Source organism: Cygnus olor, chromosome 6 (genome assembly GCF_009769625.2).
Source record: "Cygnus olor isolate bCygOlo1 chromosome 6, bCygOlo1.pri.v2, whole genome shotgun sequence".
NCBI lineage: Eukaryota > Metazoa > Chordata > Aves > Anseriformes > Anatidae > Cygnus > Cygnus olor.
In genome coordinates this window covers 33253138-33274873 of record NC_049174.1, presented here as the reverse complement: position 1 = coordinate 33274873, position 21736 = coordinate 33253138, and the positions used below count along the sequence as shown (strand labels likewise).

Genomic DNA, 21736 nt, shown 5'->3' with positions numbered 1-21736 from the left:
TCAAGTTGGATGATTTTCAAAGCGTAATGGACCCTGGCTACTCTGTGCCCCAAGTAGAAGTTGGCACAACCAGGGTGTTATTCCTGGGGTTTCAGGGTGGAAGGAAGAATCTGTGGGGTATGCCCATTCTTCCCTCCATATTTGCATGCCCTGTTTCTTAGAGAAGTTTCTCTTTGTGATTTTTTTTTTCACTGTATATGTTTTTCATCTGCTGAAATCCTACTGAGGATAATTAGCAAATAAACCTCTGAAAGATTATCTAATTAATGGGAAATTGGAGTTGTACAGTTTGGCTCTAGAGATGAAAGGAACCCATGTGTCTGCATGCACGGATGGCCCTGTGTTATCTTTCCTTAATGGATTTCAGGGGTGTAAAGTGATAGGTCGGGAAGGCTCCAAATCTTCTCATAATTAACCTACAATCTACTGAAATAACGAGGGAGATAGAGTTACTTATGAGAGTTTGGGCAACGCTACCAGTTTAAATGAGATATTAATGTGGCAGAAATTTGCCAGTTTCTGTTGGGGTTTACAAAATCAAGACCACTAATTAATGCCTATTTATTGATTCCATTCATTTATTCGTTACTTTCATCCTTTCTTTAATGCACGTTATGGCTAAACGACTTATCTGGCACTATCACCTTTTAACACGACACACCAGCCCATGTGCCAGCAAATGCTATGCTCATAAGCCTGCTATTTTCAGTTCTAATTAACTTTTAGATGTGTACATTCATCAGAAAGAAGGGTAATATTGTGATTAAAGGTTTTATTCATTTGCTTAATAAAACCTTTGTTCTACCGATAATAATTAGCACGCTCTTGTAGAATAGGAAGCTTGGCACGGTAAATTTAAATCTGCCTTCCCCCCATCAGCCTCAGCCCTGCACACGTGTCCCTTTTTGACTTCCACATTTGCAGTAGGTATAGGTTTTCAGATGTAAATTAGATAATCCTCATTAGACGAAGGATGGACGTTGCAGTACAGTTTTAAAATAATCCTTTGCCCTTTTCCCCTCAGCCCAAATCATATTATGGCATAGACAGAGACTGCCTCACAGTTCAAACAGTAGACAATGGCTAAACCTGATGCAGAGGCACATCCTCTTTATTCCAGAAGGAGCAAGTGTTGATTGAATGCAGTTGCTGAACATCCCTTGAGCCGTGCAGTTCTGTTCGTGGTCCTTGCCTTTGCTCCAGAGGGAACTGATTATCTCCATTTAAATGCTACAGCAGAAAAGGGAGCCTAAAAGAAAAAATGAGATGAAATACTTCACCTATTATTATCTACTATTATTATTATTATTATCGACTACTATTATTATTATTATCTATTATTATCTAATATAACATGTTTTATCTCTCTATAAAGAAAATTCAGGGACTAATTAAGATGAGCCTGATCTCATCTCATACATTTCCTTGTAGGTCATTACAGCATTGCTGTGTATGTGCAGACAAGAATACCCTGCTCCCCGGTGTCACTTTATTCTGGAGCAGAAGTCATAGCAGATTTACATTTATGTCAGGAGACCTTAGGAGAAGCTCCATGTTCTTTGCATGGGAAGAAGCGGCCGTGAAGTAGCTCACACAAGAGGCTGATACCATCGAGGGCAAAGAACCTCAAGGGTGGGGATTATTAGGGTAGTCTAAACACACTGCCTCTGATGTTAATGGTGCGCATTACATCACGTGCACTGCTGATCCTGCGAGCTATGCTCGGTCCTAAAAAAACTCATCCAGGTTTTGTGCCAACGCAGACGGAAATTATCAGCTCTCTCTGTGAGGTGCTGGCCTCAGAGGCCCAGCCCCTAGAAGATGCCCCACTGAAAGAGCAAGTGGTGTCAAAGCTGGAGATGTGAAAGTGCCATCAGCATATCAACTGCATGCCAGTTTTGCCTTGTAATACCTATGTGAGTGTCTTCCTAGGCCTTTGTGGTGGAAAAGTCCTGGTTTGCTTTTTTATTTTTTTTTTCAAAAGGTTGACTGTTCTTTTCCTTTTTTCCGTATGTTTTTGTATGCTCATTCAAAAAAGTCTTTAATCAAATATAAAACTCTGAAGATCTAATTTCTTTGTAGGGTTATCACCAATACTTGTCTGAATGTAGGACTGAAAATAATGGAATCATCATTATGGATCTATGTGCCCATGGTAATAGAAGCCATACTCTGTATTGAAGTTCTTTTTACAGATCCTCAAGTGCAGAAAGCCCCAAAGGAAGGCATGGGGTCACCTTTGGGCTTTGCAACTCTGCTAGGGACAGGTGGGAGAGGAAATTCTTCAGTGTTTATAGATATAATCCAAAAGGAATTAAAAAATAAAATCCCAAATACTACTAATTGAAAATCTCCCTCAAATGTTCACTTTGAATACTAAAACATTAAAAAAAAAATCTTTTACTTGAGCTATTTTAAGGTTCTATTTGGAAAATTAGTTACAGTGGAGGTCCCCAGTTTTCCAACACACCTGAATTTTTCAAGAGAGAAAATTTGTTGAAATCGACCTTTCTTGCATTCAGGATACAGTCTTACTGCCCTGTTTTTCATTAAATAAAACAAAAACATAAAATAAAATTATGCCAGGTTGGGCTGTCAGATTTTTCCGTGCTCAGTGCGTAACAATCCCTGCTTTTTCCTCCAGTAAATTTTTAAAAATATTTCTTCCTCTGGTCAAGCTGAGAAGAGGAATACAGCTCCCACTTCACAAACAATAGCTGCCTGAGGAATATGAAAGATTTATGTTCATTTATACAATATTTAAACTAAAAGCCTCTCGCAGCATGTGGCGATGTCGGCGTTGTCACGGCAACAGCTGAAGATGTGTTGGGGATGGACAAAGCCCAAGTCTTGGCTTTGCCCAAGCCGAGGCCAGCAGCTCAGCTGTCGCTTTTTGGGTCTGTGTTTTAAAGGAGCAGGAGCCACAGCTGCTTTCCCTGCTGGTTTCTTCATTTAGAACTGAAGGCTCCTCTGCTGAAAAAAAATAGGAAAGCCAGTGCCAGAAGAGTGCCAGGAAACCCACACGCCATCCGCTTGCTTCTCTCCTTTTGCTGTGGCAGCAGGTATTGTGTTAGAAAAGTAGCAAAAGGAGTAGCTACCGTTGAATGGTTGAGCTTGAAGACTGTTTAAGCCCATATGCAGTTGTCTTTCCTTTCCCTCACCTGAAGCATTTTCTGCTGATGGCACGAAGCTGGGATGTGAGGAGCGATCTGTTGCTGCTGGCTGTCGATAAGCACAGCTCTTTCGGGCTCTTTGGTGTCACGGGGGAGCTCTGCTTCTCCTAGCTGATCACAGAACCATTCAGGTTGGAAAAGACCTCCAAGATCATCTGGTCCAACCACCCTCCTACTACCAATGTCACCCACTAAACCATGTCCCTAAGCATAAATCCAGCTTTTCTTTGAACACCCCCAGGAATGTGATACCACCACCTCCCTGGGCAACCTGTCCCAATGCCTGACGGCTCTTTCTGAGAAGAAATGTCTCCTACTTTTCAACCTGAACCTCCCTGTGTTAGCACTGTTCTGGGTTTCTACAAATGCGGGATATTGCCACATCTGTCAGCATAGTTTGGCTTGCTTTCCTCCCAGTGTTTGTGTTGCCTACGTCTACTTGAAAACACACAGAAGGATATTTTGCTTTGCAGTGCTAAACTTTATTCAGTTGGCAGATGTGCACAAGTGACTACTTCACATTTGTTTTGGTTTGATGTGAAGTGTGCCTTGTTGTACGCTATTGCAGCTTCTCGAATTCTTAGTCAAGTGTAGAGGCTGTGGGATTTGTTTTGGACACTTGTTTTTACTTTACTATGTTTTCCATTACTTGCACAGCTTTGGAGATGATGCTGGTGCAGCAGTAGTTCCAAACCTCAAGGGAAAAATAAGAATACGTTCTTTTGTGTACGGTATCTCTCTAATTATGTAGTTGTGTCATAAGAACACGTTACACTAAAATCTGTACTAAAGAGAGGACCTGCATCTTTAAAGCACCGTAAGAGGTTCTATAGTTAGTTGACCACATTCTTTAGGAAATCAGCTCATCTCCTCTGCAGGACTTGCTATGCGGATTTTTGTTTGTCTTGTAACATTTTAAATAATCTATACAAACCTTAGTAATAAGATTATAGAGGGTTTTCTTTGATGCTGTTTCTAGATGTTTTTATTTAGAAATTTCTAAAATAAATGGTTGTTACATCTTGTTCTTTAGGCTACATTAATTTTCTTTAGGAAAGAAAGGACATACTATCCTCTTTGTAATGAACATTTATGTGAACTCGCATATTTCCTTTCACATGTCTAAGGATGAACCAACACCTTATTGATGCACTTTGGTTTAACAGTTTTTTGCCTATGGATCAGAATTTCCATGTAAAATTCATTCTAAGAAGAACTGAAAATGTTTTCAAGTCACAAAAACCTACTGAACCACCGGAATTCAGGCACAGGGTACCACTGAAAGAACATAAGTGCTTCCATTTTGTTAGAGTTGATTAGCTTTAAAAGTAAGATCTCATAAGTACAGAGCTTTGTAGTACCTTCAAGAGTGGATTAGGACACTGGTTCACTTTTGAATAGGTTTTAATGTGTTTGTATAAAAGGTCAAAAATACACTTATGTAAGTATGCCTACTTTTCCACTGAAATTGAGTAACAATAAAATGATGTTGTAGATCTGGTCCAGTGTATACTCGGATCAATTGAAGTAATTCCATTGATTTTCCTGGGCACTGGGTGAGACCTGAGTTTAGCAACAGGCTCTGTATTAAAATGAGCTGGAATAAATAGGTATATAACTGCATTTACATTTTGTGTTTGTTTTTCAGTTCTCTTCTTGTGTAACCAGTGGCAAGGTTATGTTAATCTTTCTCAAAGCACAGGAGCTGTGTACAAGTACCGTGAGTCACTGCACGTCAGCGAGGTTTTGTAAATGCCGTGGTACAGAAGAAGGTGACTAACACAGAGTGATCAGTCTTTGTCATTGTCATTGGCTTGGCTTTCAAAAGGGCTTGGGAGTATTTTAGTTTTAAAAAACAGACAATTTGTCTCATTGTACACAGAAATAATTTTTTTTCTTTACAAGGGCCATATAAATGGTCATATAAAAGTAATTAGGTATTATTTGAGTTTTTTGCTCAAATCTGTTTTTACAGGGAGATTTTTTCAACATGAAGTCTATCTTTTGTATGGAACTGTCCAAGTCAAAAGTGATGTTGCGAGGAAACATACCATATATCCACTTCAGGTCAACTGCAAGACAGAAATTCAAACAACAGCACCAGCAAAAGGGCTTTTCTGAGAGCCTTCCTGAACATCATGCAGCGCTGAAGGCCTAGGTATTTTACTGTCCCTAGTGTCAGATCCAAAACTGCAAATAACCAAAATTGCAGTTAATGTTTTCGTAAGGCATAAAAATCAGAAATGGGATTGCTGAATGCTAATTCAGACTCCTCTCCAAATCTGACAGACTAATTGTATCAGTAAATGATAAAGACTGCATATTTTTAGATTGAAGTAACCTGAATTAAAAAGGGAAACTGGAATGGCACATACAGCCAACTTGAATTAATTTTAAATAAGTAATTTTACCAAGTATTAATTATTTTTTAATGCATATATTCTTCTAGCTGTATTTCTATCTCAATGAATCTTTCTCTTTAGGATTGCATTTTGGGATACCTGTCATGGTATTGATCATCTGGTCTGATTTCAGTAGTACAGATCCCAAATGCCAACACCTGTTTTTACAATTTCTGTAACAGCAGACGTTAACAATCCTGCAGCTACAAACCCAGTCCAGAATTTATTAGAGAACGACAAAGATATGGATCAAACAATCACTGCTGCATTTGCTCCATGACAGAAGGTTAGCAGAAACAGTTGAGAAAATCATTTCCATCGAATAATGTACAGCATCAACAAAAATCATTCCCTATTTTATTTAAAGTTCTTGCCATTTTGTTAACTTACTAATTCCTGATGAACAACTTTTACTCTCTGACTGTATTTGCTGTTGAGAAAAAAATCCCGTTTTCAACAAAAGCAACAGCTTGCCAGAAGTAGTTACCAAATTATTAATGAAGTGGGTTTTTTTGGACCCCTAGTTTACCAGTATTCATTCCCCAACAAGCCATTATCTATTGAGAATCATATCTTGAAATTGTTTTAAACTACATGGACGTCCCTGTTTTGGGTTGATGCAGTATCATGATGAGATGAGATGAGATAAAAGCCAGTGTGACTGAAGCCAGTCCACCGTGGAGGAGCTAATCTTGAGCAGTGTGGATGCAATCCACAGTCATGGAGAGGAGGAGGTGTTTAAGTTAATGGTTAAGATCACTCAGAAGTACAAGAACAAATAAACACAGGGATTTCCTCTAGTCTGGAAATCAGAAGAGTATTAAAAGCCATGCAGGCAAACAGGTTTGCTCATAGCTCAGACTGTAAGGTTTGAAACTTGTTGATCTATTTAAATTGAAGCATATCTCCTACTGTGCAATCAAGTAAGAATCAGCATTACTATTATATTTAATGTATAGCAGTCCAAATAACAGCTTGTCATTTTGTTTCTGTTATGGTTTATGACAAAAGGAGATTCCAAACAGGTCTTGTATAGAAAAGAGCAGATACTTTTGTTACGTATTCGTGCAAAAGTTATGCATGTGAAGAAACCATATTGACAGCCTTATATAAATGGAGTCTTCAGATTTATTATTTAGGCTTTTGATCACTTCCTCCCTCTCAATTTTTCCTTTTACAACTGAGATCACTTACAGGGTTTCTGTTACATTAGTTTGGAATGTCTGTAGGAAATGTAGCATTGTTCCAAGAGGTAATTTGTATGCCAGACCTTTGGAAAACACGACTGCGAGATTTGAACCCCAAGGTCCCTCTTCACGAGGGGAGCGGAGGGGCAGGCTGTATACAGGGCAAGTACACATATAGCATAAAGATTGGCTTCTGTGTCATAAGGACTTTCTGGCACAGAGGGGATTTTATATGACTTAGCATATTGCAAATTCATTTTACACATGCTATTGTTAACTATCCATACTCCTTATGTAGAGGGTGATCACCTCCATTCATGTACAAAGATGTACACTCCTGCTGAAGGAGTTTTAGAATTGTCCTAAAAACCTTGTCAAGACTTCACCTGTGTGCTGTGACTAATCTCATGCTTTCCATCAGAAGTAGACATGGCATTCCTGCATCCTGCCATGGGGAAACCTCAACTCATGCTCCAAATTCATCTTTTCCCCCCTGGCCATTCCTTTCAGTTGCCTATTCTACATTTTAATCTTTGGTAGAATGAAAACATGTATTGGGCTGTTTTTGAAAAGGTGTTATGCAGAAGGAAGTTAGACTGCTAAGGTATTTGAGAAGCCATTACAAATTTTGAAGAAAGGATATTATCTTTCCAAAGGTATTATCTTTCTGGCATTAAAAAATATATTTCTAGAAGAAAGTTTTCAATTGTAAATACTCTTTTTATCCAGCAGTACCATTGATCAAGTTCTCTCAATAATTTCCATGGAAATATTTATATCATTCATCACATTTTGGTCAAAATGGGAAATTTGTAAATTTAGGCTGATAGTTATAAGCAGTCAATTATATGAAAGCTGGATGATCAAGCAATATAATAAGAATACCTAAAGAGCATGATGTAGATTTATACAGTCTGGGACTCTCTTCTTATATTGTGCTTCTCTCTTATATTACAGTCAAGTTACTGTGAAATGTACTGGGAGGTAACTATACATTACTCCAGAACTGAACTCACAGTCATTTTCTTTGCACAGCGAATAACATGTAGCTTGCTCTTTCTACGTTTCAAAAGTAAGCTATTTTTCTCATATAATCCTTTTTTTTTTAAAACTTTTTTTGAAAATAGTATTTAATGCAGTAATATAGGCTACTTGTTTGAATCTTGGCAACAGTATCTGCTGAGCTAACAGAAGTTGACCTTCTTGGGGTGGTAGAAGGAAAATATTTGTTAAGATTCTTCTCATATGTAGCTGGAAAGTTGTTTGAATTCTATGCTTGTACACATTAACTTCAGATAATTTACATTAGCTTTGCAGTGCTGATTTTTTCTTATTTTCTCTTAAGTGTGGTGAAAACTAGGCTGAAGGAACTTTCTGCAATTTCTCTTGTACGTTGCTGCAGGGCATACCCAGTGTCTGGCTCTGACCATAGGGCAGCGGGAAAGAAAAGATGAATAAGAGCAATGCAGGGAAAACAATTCAATAACTTGTGGACTTTAAAGAATGTCTTACCTGGGAGGGAGGCTGAGGGATCATGAAAAATAGTGAGTACGTGAATGTGATGAGAGCTGTGACTGAATATGGACACCTGTTTTGGCATGGAGGGCTTTGTAGGAGGAGCATCTTTCCTGCAGCGGGCAGCTGAGCTCGCTCGGGGCAGTGGTGCTCATGTCACAGGGGGAGTCAGGCTGAAGCCTTCCCGGTGCATCTCGAAGCCTTTCATCACCAGGAAAGGAGAGCAGCAAGTCTGGCACAGCAGGAATAGTGAGCAAGACAGCTTTAGCTTTGGCTGGTATAAAACGCTACAGTGCCATTACGATTCTCAGCCACTGAAAACCTAACGCTTCTAGGGAATTAATCTCAGGCTCAGGGATAGGATTTGAGACTACAAATTCAGAGCACTGGACTTTTTAAATACAAATCCATTATAATTGTAGAAGACATGTTAACCCTTTGTAAGTTTGCTCTTTTCAGAAGTGCTCTTGGCAGGAAACAGCTGTTTTTCAGACTGCACTTATCATTTTGGAAAAATTAAGTTGGAATATTTTAGGTGACTCCACTGATTGTTGGTGTTTTTGGTCTTTCATTGAAAAGTCATTGTAGCTGCAGGTCACTTACATCTCAATTCTGCTTTCAACAATCCCAGTATACTGAAATGTGGAACATTTCCTTTTAGTTTCATTCTAATAAGAAGCCTTTATATCACACACAGACACACACACACACAAAAGGCAACAAAACCCCTTTGTGTGCTAAAAGAAGAGGTGCATGCTGTTTGACATAAAGGGATATGTCCTGGGAATACGTTTCTGACATTTTTCAGGAGCTTGCTCCTTGGAGCAGTCGTACATGGAAAACAAAAAATAACTGATGCACTTTGAGTTTTATTAGTATGATTACATGTTGTAAATAGCAATATACAGCTTTTTGATGTCCTTCTGCCTTATCATCACATTTTATCTGATGTTACCTGGACTATTTTTTCTCCAAATAAATTAGGCTCATCTAGTACAGACAGGAATGAGATTTTTCTGTTACTTTGATCAGAATTAGCAGTAGATGTGTCAAGGCAATTACTCCAAAATTGGAGACATGCAAAGTAGAGTGGTATGTCAGTCATTTGCTCTTTTTTCTTTTAGTTTTAGATCTCTGTGTCCTTGTGGATGCTGTTGTGATCTTCCTGATTTTGTGACTTACTGAGTGGCATTTCCTACCTTTTGTCCAGATTGAGCAACTAGAAGAAAGCAGTAATAGTTTAAAAATGTTTTTGTTAGAAAAATCAGCATTATGTGTTTCCAGAAAAAAAAAATAAATATGAAAAAGCAGCTAACAAAGCTGCCTTAAAAACACAGAACAAAGGAAATTTGTTCCTAAGGCTCACATTTCCTTGTAATTTTTACTGAATGGCTTAGAGCCCACAGCTAACTTAATATATGGGGTTTCTATACCGAGCCTGACTGCAGTGCTATTCTCTGTGTCCCATGTGTCTGCTCTCTCTGTGCCATCCTTGCTAGCAGAACATCTCCATATTACGACACTGAAGTAGGATTGATGACAGGCTTCTTTATTGTGGCCCTTAGCAATAGATTGCTAAGATTAGCATGCTGCCTGAGAAAGAGATTTGTCTGAAGGGCTTTCAATTCCTTCCTACGGTTATAGTAAACAGAGAGCTATCAGACAGCTGCTTCTGTCCCTGACAGGTGTGTTTATATTTCAGCCTAGAAAGATAAAAAAGATAACATGGGATTTCCTTTTCTTCTTCCTGACTTTTGATTTATTTAGCAGGAATGTCCGTGTTCAGAACTTGCATTTTTAATTACATCTGCCTAAGGAGGATGAGTTTTCATTGTTTGGTGATCCGTACAGAAGAAGAATTAATAACCCAGCTGAAACTTTGTCTTTACATTCCAGCAGCCATATGAGAAATAAAGCAAGAGTTTGCAATCTTTGTTGAGCTGAAATCATGCTAACAAAAGAAAATGTGTTTTAGTTAAAAATGCATGGGCAAAGAAGGTCCAGCCAAGTAAAAGTCTTCTGGACTTGCGCACTTTAAAGTGTTTTTGGGAATAGAAAAGAGTAAAATTATTATACAGTAATGAACTAACATGCCTTCCATTGAAGGCAAAGCTAAAATAAAGCTAAGAGTGTTTTATTTTTTATTTTTTACAGTAAGAGCTGTAGGGAGTTTCTGTCTTGAACATTTCTTCTTGGATGGCTTACTACCTTCTCTTCTAGGCTTACAAAATTGCCTTCACTACGAAGCAATCAGCAAGCACCATTTCCTCTGCGCTTAGAGAATTCAGATAAATAACTTCATAGATATTATATCCTAATTTCACCATTTATTTCATGAGCAAACCTCTTTTGTTCCTCAGAGTCCAGCTGACGGGTGGAAGTCACTATGTTCAACAGTTTGCTTACACCCAACGAGCAGCAATTTATATAAGCCTGCAATTCCCTCCCTTCTTTATCAATACATTTTACTTGCAGTTAGCTGGACTATTTAACTAATCTGTGCAAATAAGATGATCTTTGCTAACAGAGATAGAAATGTAAGAGAAGTGTGACTTTGGTCGGAAGCTGTGATTGCCTGTCGATGTATGTGCCAAAATCAGCCAGCTGGTCAGAATGAACAGCAAGGTAACATTTATGGTCATCTCTTGCTTTCCAGTCATTTGATCATAGAAATGAGTTTATAGGGTAAGATTCTAGGTGCTATTGTGCCGCAAGATATCCAACGATACAGTAAATGTACATAAATGTTGATAAGACAGTATCAAAATAAAATTAAATGATAAAAATAGTTGCTTATTCAGAACTACTGTAGTTGGTTGGGTAATTTTTACTCATATTAGCAAAATTGACCAGTAAAAATATTGTGCAAAATCATGACAGTTTTCCCAACTTACACTCAGTTCCAAAATAAATGTGATTTTATTCCAATGTAATTTTTCCATGTCTGAATTGAAATTCATGTCTGAATTTCAGTGTTTTGTCAAATACCCAATGTAGATGAGTTCTTGAACATTAAAACCAGCAAAAGGATTGCAAGTGATGTTGCATTTTAAAAAATGCAGATTCTTGGAGTGTGGGAACTCCCCTGTCAGAGTTCTCCAAGTCTGAGATGTGAAATGTCTACACGCCAAAGCTGGCTGCACCCACGGGCAGAGAAGTTTGAATGGATGTCCTCTCCCACAGTCAGGAGGAGTAGCTAAAACTCTACACCAAAAAGCAACTTACATATTTAAAAATCCTTATTCCAATTTTATCTGAAGCCAGGCTTAAAGTTTCTCTACTAGTTCATGCAGGTGTCTGGTAGGGTTTGCATTCTTATTCGATCTGTAAAAAGAAAATCTCTGTAATGTTGTGCTATATTCTGACAACCTGCTTAATTGTATTTGGCAGCTTGTTTTGGTTCTTGGGCAGCTTGCTAGCCATCTAATTAAAATGGAGGTTACTGTGATATGTGGCTTGTCTCTTAAATTTATAGGGATGGCGAAAAAAGATAGAAGGAAAACAAATTTATTTTTCAACAACCAAAGCTTTCCAGTTTGAATCTTCCTTGTTTTTCATATTCTCAGGTCATTAAAATGCTCAGAGAACAAACATCTAATATAAGACTGAATGCCATAAATGTGAATTTCTTCTGGTCTTGTCTTACACACCATGCTCCATTCTTCACACGTTCATGAAAGCAGCGCGTAGAGAAATAAATACAAGCCCTCTTTTTTTACCTTTAAATGGCGATGAGAAAAAGCTTTCAACCTTTGCATTATTAGGCTCCTCTCTCGCACATCTCCCGCTGACGATGGAGGGAAGCAGTGGTGACGTTAGTGACTGGCTGGTGTAGGAAGTGCTGTGGAAGGCACCGATCCACGTGGCGACAAGAACAGTCGCTCTAGAGAACAAGCCTGCTGCACTGCTGCGTGGGGCAGATCTGCGTCGGATCGTGCTCCGTTCCCTCCAGCTTCCAGGTTAGATCCCTGTCCCAGGATCCTTTATGAGCCAGGGCCAGTCACAGATGGACTCCAGTCAGGGTAGCAGGCTCAGATTTCTAAATCCCAAATGCATATTTGCAGAGAAATTATTCTAATTTTGTTTATCTTCCTCAAGAACAGCATTGCGGGACTTACCACCTGTTAGCTGAGGGAGGAACCAGACAAAAATACTCAGGAAGGTGTCAAGCAAATATCTTAGTTTACCTTCAGTCCTTCTGACAGATTTCCTGTTGAATTTATGTGATTTTTTTGGCCAAAAATAGAGCACAGATAAATCATTATGCTAGAAATTGCTTAAAACAAACAAACTGACCAGCCTATCTATTCTCATTTACCTGAATTTGTCTTTAACAGCTCTTTCACACAATTATTTGGGGTATCTTCGTTACTGGGTGTCCAGCTGTCAATTCTGTGTGAACTCATTTTTCTGTACTTCAATTTCAAAAGCTTTGAAAGCTATCTAAAACCAAGGATGCTTAAAATAGCCACTTTTGTATTCAGAGTTCTCAATGCATTTGTGTTACATGGGTTGCAGCGAGAAGAAAAGGTGCTTATAATAACCCAGCAAAGGGGGTTGCATTAGTCTCGTGAAATATTAGGACAATTAATTAAAAAATATATAATTACATTACACTAACGTAAGATAAAGGGCAGTATAAAATTCTGTTCACTATGTGTTTTATTCAACACCTGATACGCTTCTCAAGTGCTGCTATATTTCTGTCTAAAAGCAAGTCTGCTTTGATTTTCAGAAGTCTGTTGAAATACTTCTAGTATAAAAATAGAATATCTTAAAACTGTTAGGCTATGGGAATGCCATAAAGATCACGCAAATCATTTCTAATTGGGTTACCATTTTCAGTAGTTAATGTTTGCATTTCCAAAAGTTGAGGCAGTGCTTTGAGTGTGAAATATCACAAAAGGCAAATTATCATGCTAAACAACTTATTCAGATAGATAAGATATTCATGGAGCCTGCTGTCACTCCTTGCAGAATTGCTAGATGCTTCCATATGGTAAAACTATTTTTCGTTTGTGTACCATCCTGAAGCGTTGAAGTACTGTAGTGTCATTGTATAGTTAAAAACTCTAAAAAAGGGAAGATTTAAGGGTTTTCCAAAAGTAACTTAGTAAGGCAGTATGAGGTGTGAACACGTGACGACCACCTGGACCTGGCTGCCTTTTCCAACATTTACAATTTCTCTTCAGAGTCAGTTCTGCTCCCATCATCTTCAGATCTCTTATGATCCTTGATCCAGGTCTGTGTCCTTATCTGTGAACTGGGGAAACCTCTGTAATTTGGGTTTATTGTAAATATACCTGTATGTCTCTAACGACCTCATAACTCTGTCCACACACATACAGAATTAAGAAGTTAAAATTCATCAACTAAAAACTTGTCTGTTTCCCCCCAAATCAACCATTTCACTTCGGGTCGAGTTAAGCCCTTTTACGTGTTACATCCAGCTGCAATTCCAGGTTCCTGAACCATTTCAGGCCAGGTAAGTAGGTGTGTGCCTCTGTGACCAAACATAAAGATCACCATGACCAGGACTTTGCCAGAGCAAGGAGGGCCCTTAGGTAGAGATTTTGCTACCTTAGCTTCCACTGTCTTTAAACCAAAGGCATGTTCTCTTCTGCCAGGGAGCGGGTCAGAGGAGTCTACAGGCAATCTGAAGACATTTACTGCAAGAGAAAGAGAAATTCCTTACTTTAAACTGTCCTAATTAGAAGCCAGTGTCTAGAAGAGCACTGGCAAGGCATTCCTGTTAGTTATGTCCTTTGCTGGCTGTGGTTTGGGAATGATTGTATTGTGGTGATGCAGTCTTGGGTGGTCACATCAGAGTGGAACAGAGCCATGGGCACCTGCAGGAACTCTGACTCCAGAGGGGCAAATAACTGCAGTGGAAGTAGTGCTGCTACTCATGTAAAGCAAATCAACGACATTACAAAGTAAAAATGAGTATATAATGGTTTAATATTTACCAGTGGTGAACGTAGCTAGGACTACGTTTATCCTTCAGGATAAAAAAGCAAAGAGGAAAAATAAAGAAAAAATAGATTCCCATTTGTTTGGAAAACGTTGTAGGGTAAACACAAAATAGTGCAATTTATTGTTACAGCACATTAACTGCTTAAAATTGTACTGAAATTCGAGAAGAAAAAAAAGATCTTTCATCAAAAATGTGTATATTGAAGTTTACAGTGAAAATATGATCTGGCAGGTCTGTATTTATTTATAACCAGAAAACGCACGTGTGTTGTGTTGTGGAGAGCAGACAGTGAGAAGGGGCTCCTGCGGTTAGTATGGGAACTTAGCCAATGCACAGATGTTTTTGTGGGCTGTTTTTAAATGCTTACCATGGCTAAAATGTTTCTATTCTGAAAATTTATGGAATTTCAGAAGGAATTCAACTTGAGTAGATTTAAAGCACAGCCATATTTTTTCTGATGTTATTTAAGAACTGTATGTCAGGTAAGGGATAGATGGAATACTTCTAGAAAGGAATATGATGTATGGCAAAGCTAACTAAATCCTCACTTGATCTAAATCCTCCATGCTGCACTTCGGTCAGACAATTTATATGGAGCAGAGGTTTCTCTAGAGTGTTATTCCAGGTATTTAAGGCTGGGCTGGGTTTGTCTGCTGGTGTGAGGATTTTGAACCTGGAATACCAAGCTATGAAATGCTGTCTGGATGCACTGTAAGGCTTGTGTTTTGAATCTTTGTACCATGCTGACAGGTTGAGAATTAGGTTTTACAATACTGGACAATTATTTAAGTTTCTTTGCAACATTTTTAAACTGGTCCTACTTATTATTTTAATAGCAGCATTGATGATTCTTTAATTGTTCTTGGTGCCTAATATACCACAACTGTGGAAAATACAGTTCACAATCAAGCCAAACTTGAAATATTAGGATAAAAATAGGATCAAATTAAAAAATAATTTCTGAATCTAGAGGTCTGGAATTTGGAGTTTTCTGATCCATTTCCTTCAGTCTAAATTTGGCAAACTTCAAGTGAAACCTCTAGGCTTCCTCGCAGTAATGGAACCCAGTAACCTTGTCCAGGGTGGGGGGATGCAGTTTGCAGTGGTTATGTTCTTTTTAATGTGCTTATGTTCTAAATAAAAGCTAATAAACAGTCTCATTTTTTATATAGAGACATTTATTGTTGGTTGGGCTGTGAGCTAGCCTGAATTTAAATTTAATTTAAATATAATTTAAATTCAGGCATTTTATGTGTAGCAAATGTGTAGCATTTGAATTCTACACATCCGAGCTGTAGCTCGTGTATGCTATTGTTCTTTATGTATGCTTTTGAGAGGGTCTCTCAGTCTTTCTAGTGTGACCCCAGGACATGAACTTACCAGACCATGAGGAAGATGGCAATATTTCAACTCTTTTATTAACAATTCAAAGCCCTGCCGGCAGCATCCAGGCTGGATGTTCCCATAAGCTAAAGGCTGGATGGCTCTGCCTGGGGCTGACGGATCTTCAGGGACTGGTAAAAGACGTTCAGCCTGCGTCCAGGGTTTGGGGGTACAGGTATAAAATACGAGTTCAGTGGATCTCTGTGAAGCTTCCAGAAACCCAGTTAAGTCAGATAAACATTTCCAAACCTTCACCATGTTTTTCTGGCTTATTCTGTTAACTTAGGTAAAATCTGCTCAAAGCAACTGGCCAAGCGCCTGAGAATAAACTTCTTATGCTGCGAAGGATCTCAACACTTCTCTGCTAGCTTTACCTCCGGTCAGTAAAACACAACAAGATGGAAGAAATTTTACCTCTGTAGAGTCTCCTAGGTCATTAAATGTCGAATAACCTTCATTTGGATACAGAGAGTTACACATCTTGGCCCCAGGGCTTTAGAAAGGGCTGTTGAGTATGTCTAGCATCGCTCAACATTTCTGGTCATTTGTGGGGTTTTTAGCCAAAGCACCACCCATTCCTTGTCTGTGAACAGGGCCAAACTGCTTCCTTTGGGTTTGGAAGCTAACATCAGACTCCAAAAAGCAAAGCCTGCGGGTTGTGCGTATAAACTGCAGAAGCTGCCCTAGTAAACGTGAAGCTGGGGCATATGCAACATCACAGACTTCTTCAGTTGCTGTCTTTGGCACTGAAGCTTCAATAATACGTGTCATTAAAAGACAATGTGCTTTAATGTCACCGCACGGAGTTATTTTGGGTGATTCAAGTGACCCTGTTTGAAATACAGCAGCCTATACACCTGTATGTTCAGTGGCATAGATTTAGCACCGTGTGCATGGAAGGAAAAGTAGCATCTCTTACATGCCTTCAAGTGTTAATATTCCTATACTTAAATGCAAATGTATGCATTTAACATCCCAATAAAGCTCAACCTGAGAAAACTGGAGTATTAACATATGGACTCTCTTCTTGTTCCTGCCCCCTGCAAAGCCAAAACTAAACCAAAATAGTGCTTTCTTCTCTCTCTGTCTGCCTATTTTTTTTGCATGCTTTTATTTATTTATTTGTTTATTGTTGAGGTCATCCAGTTTGAAAACAGAAGGTTGGCATATGACAAAGGAAGCATGGGAGTGTGTGAAACAGTGGGATGCTGGACAGGAGGGCTCCTGCTTCCTCCCTGCTCTGCGCAGGGCTTGGACGTGCTGCACGATTGCCACTGCACGGACTTTGGAGCATCCCTGGAAATTGTTGGTAACTCTGCCTTACTGGAGTTGCCTGATTTCTGTTGTTCTTTTGTTTATTTTTTTCTAAAAGCTTTCCCTGAATGAATAGTTTTTAGCCTAGCTGTGCTGGAAAGTGTGTCATGCACCACTGGCTGCTCTGGTGTATTTGATTTACCATTTCTTAGCGTTACATCTACCAAAGTGCGTCAGTGAAGGCTCGTTGTTTATGGAAGTTATCTCAGCAGCTGTTAAAAGAGACATTATTTTTTTCTGAAATCAGGAACTGATTTATCCTCGGTCTGTGTCTCTTTATTAGTCTACGTTTGCTTGTTTTTTTACACTACTGGTATGCTCTTGGGGGCTGTTTACTGTGTATTGCAGAGAAAATTATTCATTGTTTTCTCCACATGGATATTTTTTTTCATCTTCTGAAAGTAATAGCTTGGTTTTTCCAGTAGGAATATTTCATAATTCAAGATCTAACAACCAGAGAGCATAGTTCAGTCCTGCTCAGCTGCCAGGGCTGTTCTGCTCATTGGTGGGACCCGCCAGTGGAGGCAGGGATGCTCTTTTGGTAGTAAAGATGAGTATAATGAGTGACTACTCATTAGTCCCTTTGGGAAAATGGCATCCATGCTGCCTGCTTGAAACCCAGTCCTGTGAATATGTAGCCCCTGAAATGGACCTCCTCTGGTCCTTTGCCATAAGGCAGTGATGCAGTGACGAGAAAAATATCATCAGAAAACACATAAACAAAGGGAATTAAGGGAGAACTGGTCTTTAGTTATTTTCAAGAACCATGAAAAAAATATATCTTTTTTAAAATTATGACATTGAAACATTGAAAAATGAGTGATTTCAGTTAAAAAAAATCCTGGAGTCAGAGGTGATAATAATTAGTATTTTTTGTTACAATATCAGCAAATTGAAAAGGATTGTTTGGATTAAGCTCCAACAAATCTTCTCCTGATACACACTGTTGTAGTTCAATGAAGTAAATAAAGTTATGGAAATTTGTAGCTGTTAAAGATTCGATTATTGCAAAGGAGTGAAACAAAAAAGTATTAGCTGAGAACAAGGCAAGGAATGAAAGATATTCCTGGAAAATGTTACCACTACCAATGGCAGCATTTGTCACCAGGCTGAATCTGCAAAGATGTTTGGGATACCTTGAGCTTTTTTTGTTTTGTTTTGTTTTACTATGGAAGCAGTAAAGAAAAGTAACATCAAATAGAGTTACTCATTTACATCAAGGACCTCAATCCTTTAAAAAAAACAAAGGAAAAGGTAAAGCTGATTAATACTTTTGGTGGGATTGCACCTTTCTTTTTGAAGGGAAGGAGTTGTAAATCCTAGGTTCCTTAGTTTTACTGCTTTAGTGCACATTAAGGTCCAGCTCTGCCTGCAGTCCAAGGAACAGTAGAAATAGGCTGGATGATGCAGTGCTCCTCTGAAGTGTGTAGGATGTGTGCAGAAAACAAATTCAGAAACCGGAAGAGAACAACTTAGAGCAGAGTGGTTTCTTGGCCTTACAGCCGTACCCTGGCCAGTGGCAGAGCTGAGGGAAGGTCCCCAAATCGCACTGCCCATCCTGCAGCTTCTTCCCCTGGGATAGAAGTCTCCGAATGCCCTTCTGCACGTCATTCTGCACAGAGACTTCCAGACAGGCAGAAAAATCAGCACTCCTACAAATCTGTCATAACTCGACTGAGATCAAGGGCCAGGTTTAATATCGTAACTCTCTTGGGCTCAAGGTCAAAGTTATGCTTTCACTTGAAACCATACTGGTACAATGGTATTAACCAGAATTAAGGGTCTTTACCATGGGGATATCATTATAAAACTGGCAAAATCTTCACATTTTGTACAGATAGGGTTGGTATAGTTTTGTCTTTTTAACTTTCAGACAGAAACACAGGTGTAGGAACACGATGCTGATGGACTGCCCATGCAGATTCGATGTCTGGCAGAGTCAGCTCCGAGATACCAGGTGTTTAGCAGCTATTTGTAGCTACCCTGCTTATTGCAGATACTGCAGGCATGTGCATAAACATCTGTAAATTTTGCTCTCCTAAAATTTCTGTGTGGGGAAAAACTGGTACCTGGGGAAAGGCATGTGTACCTGCTGGCCCTCATGTGCAATTAGTAGGGTTCAGAACAAGTACTTGTGGTATTCGAGCTGTGTCTGTTCTTTGTGTTTGGTTGTTGTGAGGGACTTTTCGTGGATTTTTCAAAAAGTATTTCTCCTTTGGTTTTCTGTGCTTGGATTTACTTTGAAATATTTATTGTAATACTAGTTTTTGATGTTGTGCCAACACCGGGAGATGAAAACACAGCACTTCAGTTTCGCTTGGGATTCAGTGCAGCTCCCAGCCCTCTTGCTCATGACTCTGCGCAACCTGCAAGATGTGCATGGTAATACACACAGAAATAAACCCAACACTTCGAGTGATGCTTAAATTGCCTGCCTGATATCTGCCAAGTGCAGGTCGTGTGCATTGAAGCCCGATCATTTATATGCCGACACTCAGGTGTGCCTTTCAAAAGGCTACCTTTAAAGTGAACACACTAGATGGATTGTCCCATCAAGAAACTTCCTAAAAACACTTTTCCCTCTCTAAATAGGTAATAGGAGATTTTGGGACGGATGGAGGAGGCACTTTTATGTACCATCCTTCTGATAACCCAGACCCAGCGATTTCTGGCTGGGAGAACAGGAGGCAGAGTTAATTCTCTGTCCTATTTCTTGCCTCATCTGGTTGTGCAGAAGGGTGCCAGTGTTCTCCCCAGTCCCAGGTACCTGCGGGTCTGGGTTCTCCAGGAACACATTTTAGATGGGTTAGACCTGGCGAAGGCTGGCAAGAGACTGGGCAGCTGAAGAGTTAAATTGGCGTGGTATTGTTAGGGCCACAGTATGGTTTTTCTGAGGCACATGGGAACATGAATGGGGGAAAATATTTTTTCTGAGGGCAGAATTTGTGGGAAAAGGGGGTATTTTTCTTTATTTGGAATTACTTTGGGGGGGGGTGAAGGAGCTGTAGTCAAATTGATCTTGGCAGACTTCACAGATTGATGTCACTATACAGGTGGAGACAGTGGTAGATTTGTGGCTCACTGTGCTGCCTCTATTTTTAGGTTCTGGCTGCTTGCAAGTTCTGTTTACAAATGTCAGGGAAATGCATTAGGATTATCTCCTTTGCTTTTGAGGTAATAAAATGCTGCCCAATTCAGCCAATTGAATAGCTAAAAGCTGGCTCCCCCAGTCATGTCGCCATAGCTGCTAAACGCATACAGTGACTCCAAAGGATTTTTAAGCTACCCACTCTGCTCTTTCCTCATTGCTTGTTTCCTACCATCATCCTGATTCAAGGAGATTAGGAATCTGTTTGTTTTGTTTTAATATCAGAGAGTCATCTGAGAATAACTGAGAATGTATATCAAGGAGAAAGGGGGCGAAACCCTCGCCTCGTGGTCCTGTGATGCTGTGCACGGCGGTGATGCTGCGGGCATGAGGACCACTGGTGGTCCTCAGACCTTCGCCCCAGGGTCTCAAGTGCTTGGATGGTAATAAGAACTTCCCCAAAAGTCCTTTCTTCAGGGCATAGGATGGGAGCTGGTGGTTGTCTTTGTGGGAGGTAGTCAGACTGGCCACATCCAGTAGTCAATGCCCTGTATGCAACTACTGCAGTTGATTTCTTTGCCACAGAGCCTAGACTCATGGCCAGAAATCCCGTGTAAGCTGGAGTGATTTACTGGTGAACTTTATTACTGTACTTGTCAGCTGGAAGGATTAATGTGCTTAAATCAGTGTTGAAGGTACTTTAACATTGTTATTTGACATGGAATGAATGACAAATGGGTTGTTAAAACCAGTATGTAATTAAATAATACAAAAATACATCTTCCCCTTGCTTAAATGGTCATTCCTACTTTTATTATGGCCTTTTACCACCAGAAGTTAGTACTGAAAGGATATCCAAGGATAACAGTCTTTGGAAAGTCTTTTCTACTGATCTTATTCACTGGCTAGCAAGAAGGTTTGAGCAGACTTGTGACACTGTTGGTCCAATGATTAACCAATGATTAATTCTTGTTTTTAGTTCCTGTTTCAGATAGCTCAGGCCAAGCAGATTGTGCGTTAGCGCTGTGGGTATGCACTGTGGTAGAATACATAAAAATAAAGTTACACTTTAAAGACACTAAATATGTCTCCTGAAGCATTCTTAAGATGTAACTCCCATAGAAACTCATTTTAGTACTCATTTTTAAGGGAAACACAGAGTTAATGTTTTAAATCTGGATTAGGGTAGGGGAAAAAAAGCTGGAAAATTAGTCAAAACTGGGGAGAGAATTCCACTTCAGAGGCAGTCTAGAGATACAGTAGGAAGAAAGTGGCTTTGAATGGCATCACATGAAAACAATAACTACTGGCACAGGGCAGGCACGTGTGTGCCTGTGAATGCCCATATTGTTGTTGCTGCAGCCTATGCAGTTCTGGGAACTGTACGACTCTAAGGAGGTATGCATTGGGAATCTGATAGGAAACATATTTTTATGCAGTGAAGTGTTCAATTTTGCAGCTGGAACACGGCAAGCTGGTGTCAGCTTGTCAAGTGGAGCTCTTGCCCGGTGTATCTAACCAAGGAGTACAGCTTCTTTTTGCACCTACAAGCTGAAGTGTGGGAAATGATGATTTAGTAATAAGAGGGAGCTGTAAATCCGTACTTACTGCTTGAATACGTCTCAACTTTGAGAATAATAATAATAAAAAAAACATATCTGGAAAGGAACTTGATGACTTTTCTTTTCGTTTTGGTC

The 21736-nt window shown here is 39.4% G+C and overlaps 1 protein-coding gene across 4 annotated transcripts in view; it reads left to right on the top strand.

Moving 5' to 3' along the window:
* The window catches only part of TMEM163 (transmembrane protein 163), a 99918-nt gene that overhangs the window by 36578 nt on the left and 41604 nt on the right, over nucleotides 1-21736 (top strand). The window lies entirely within an intron of this gene.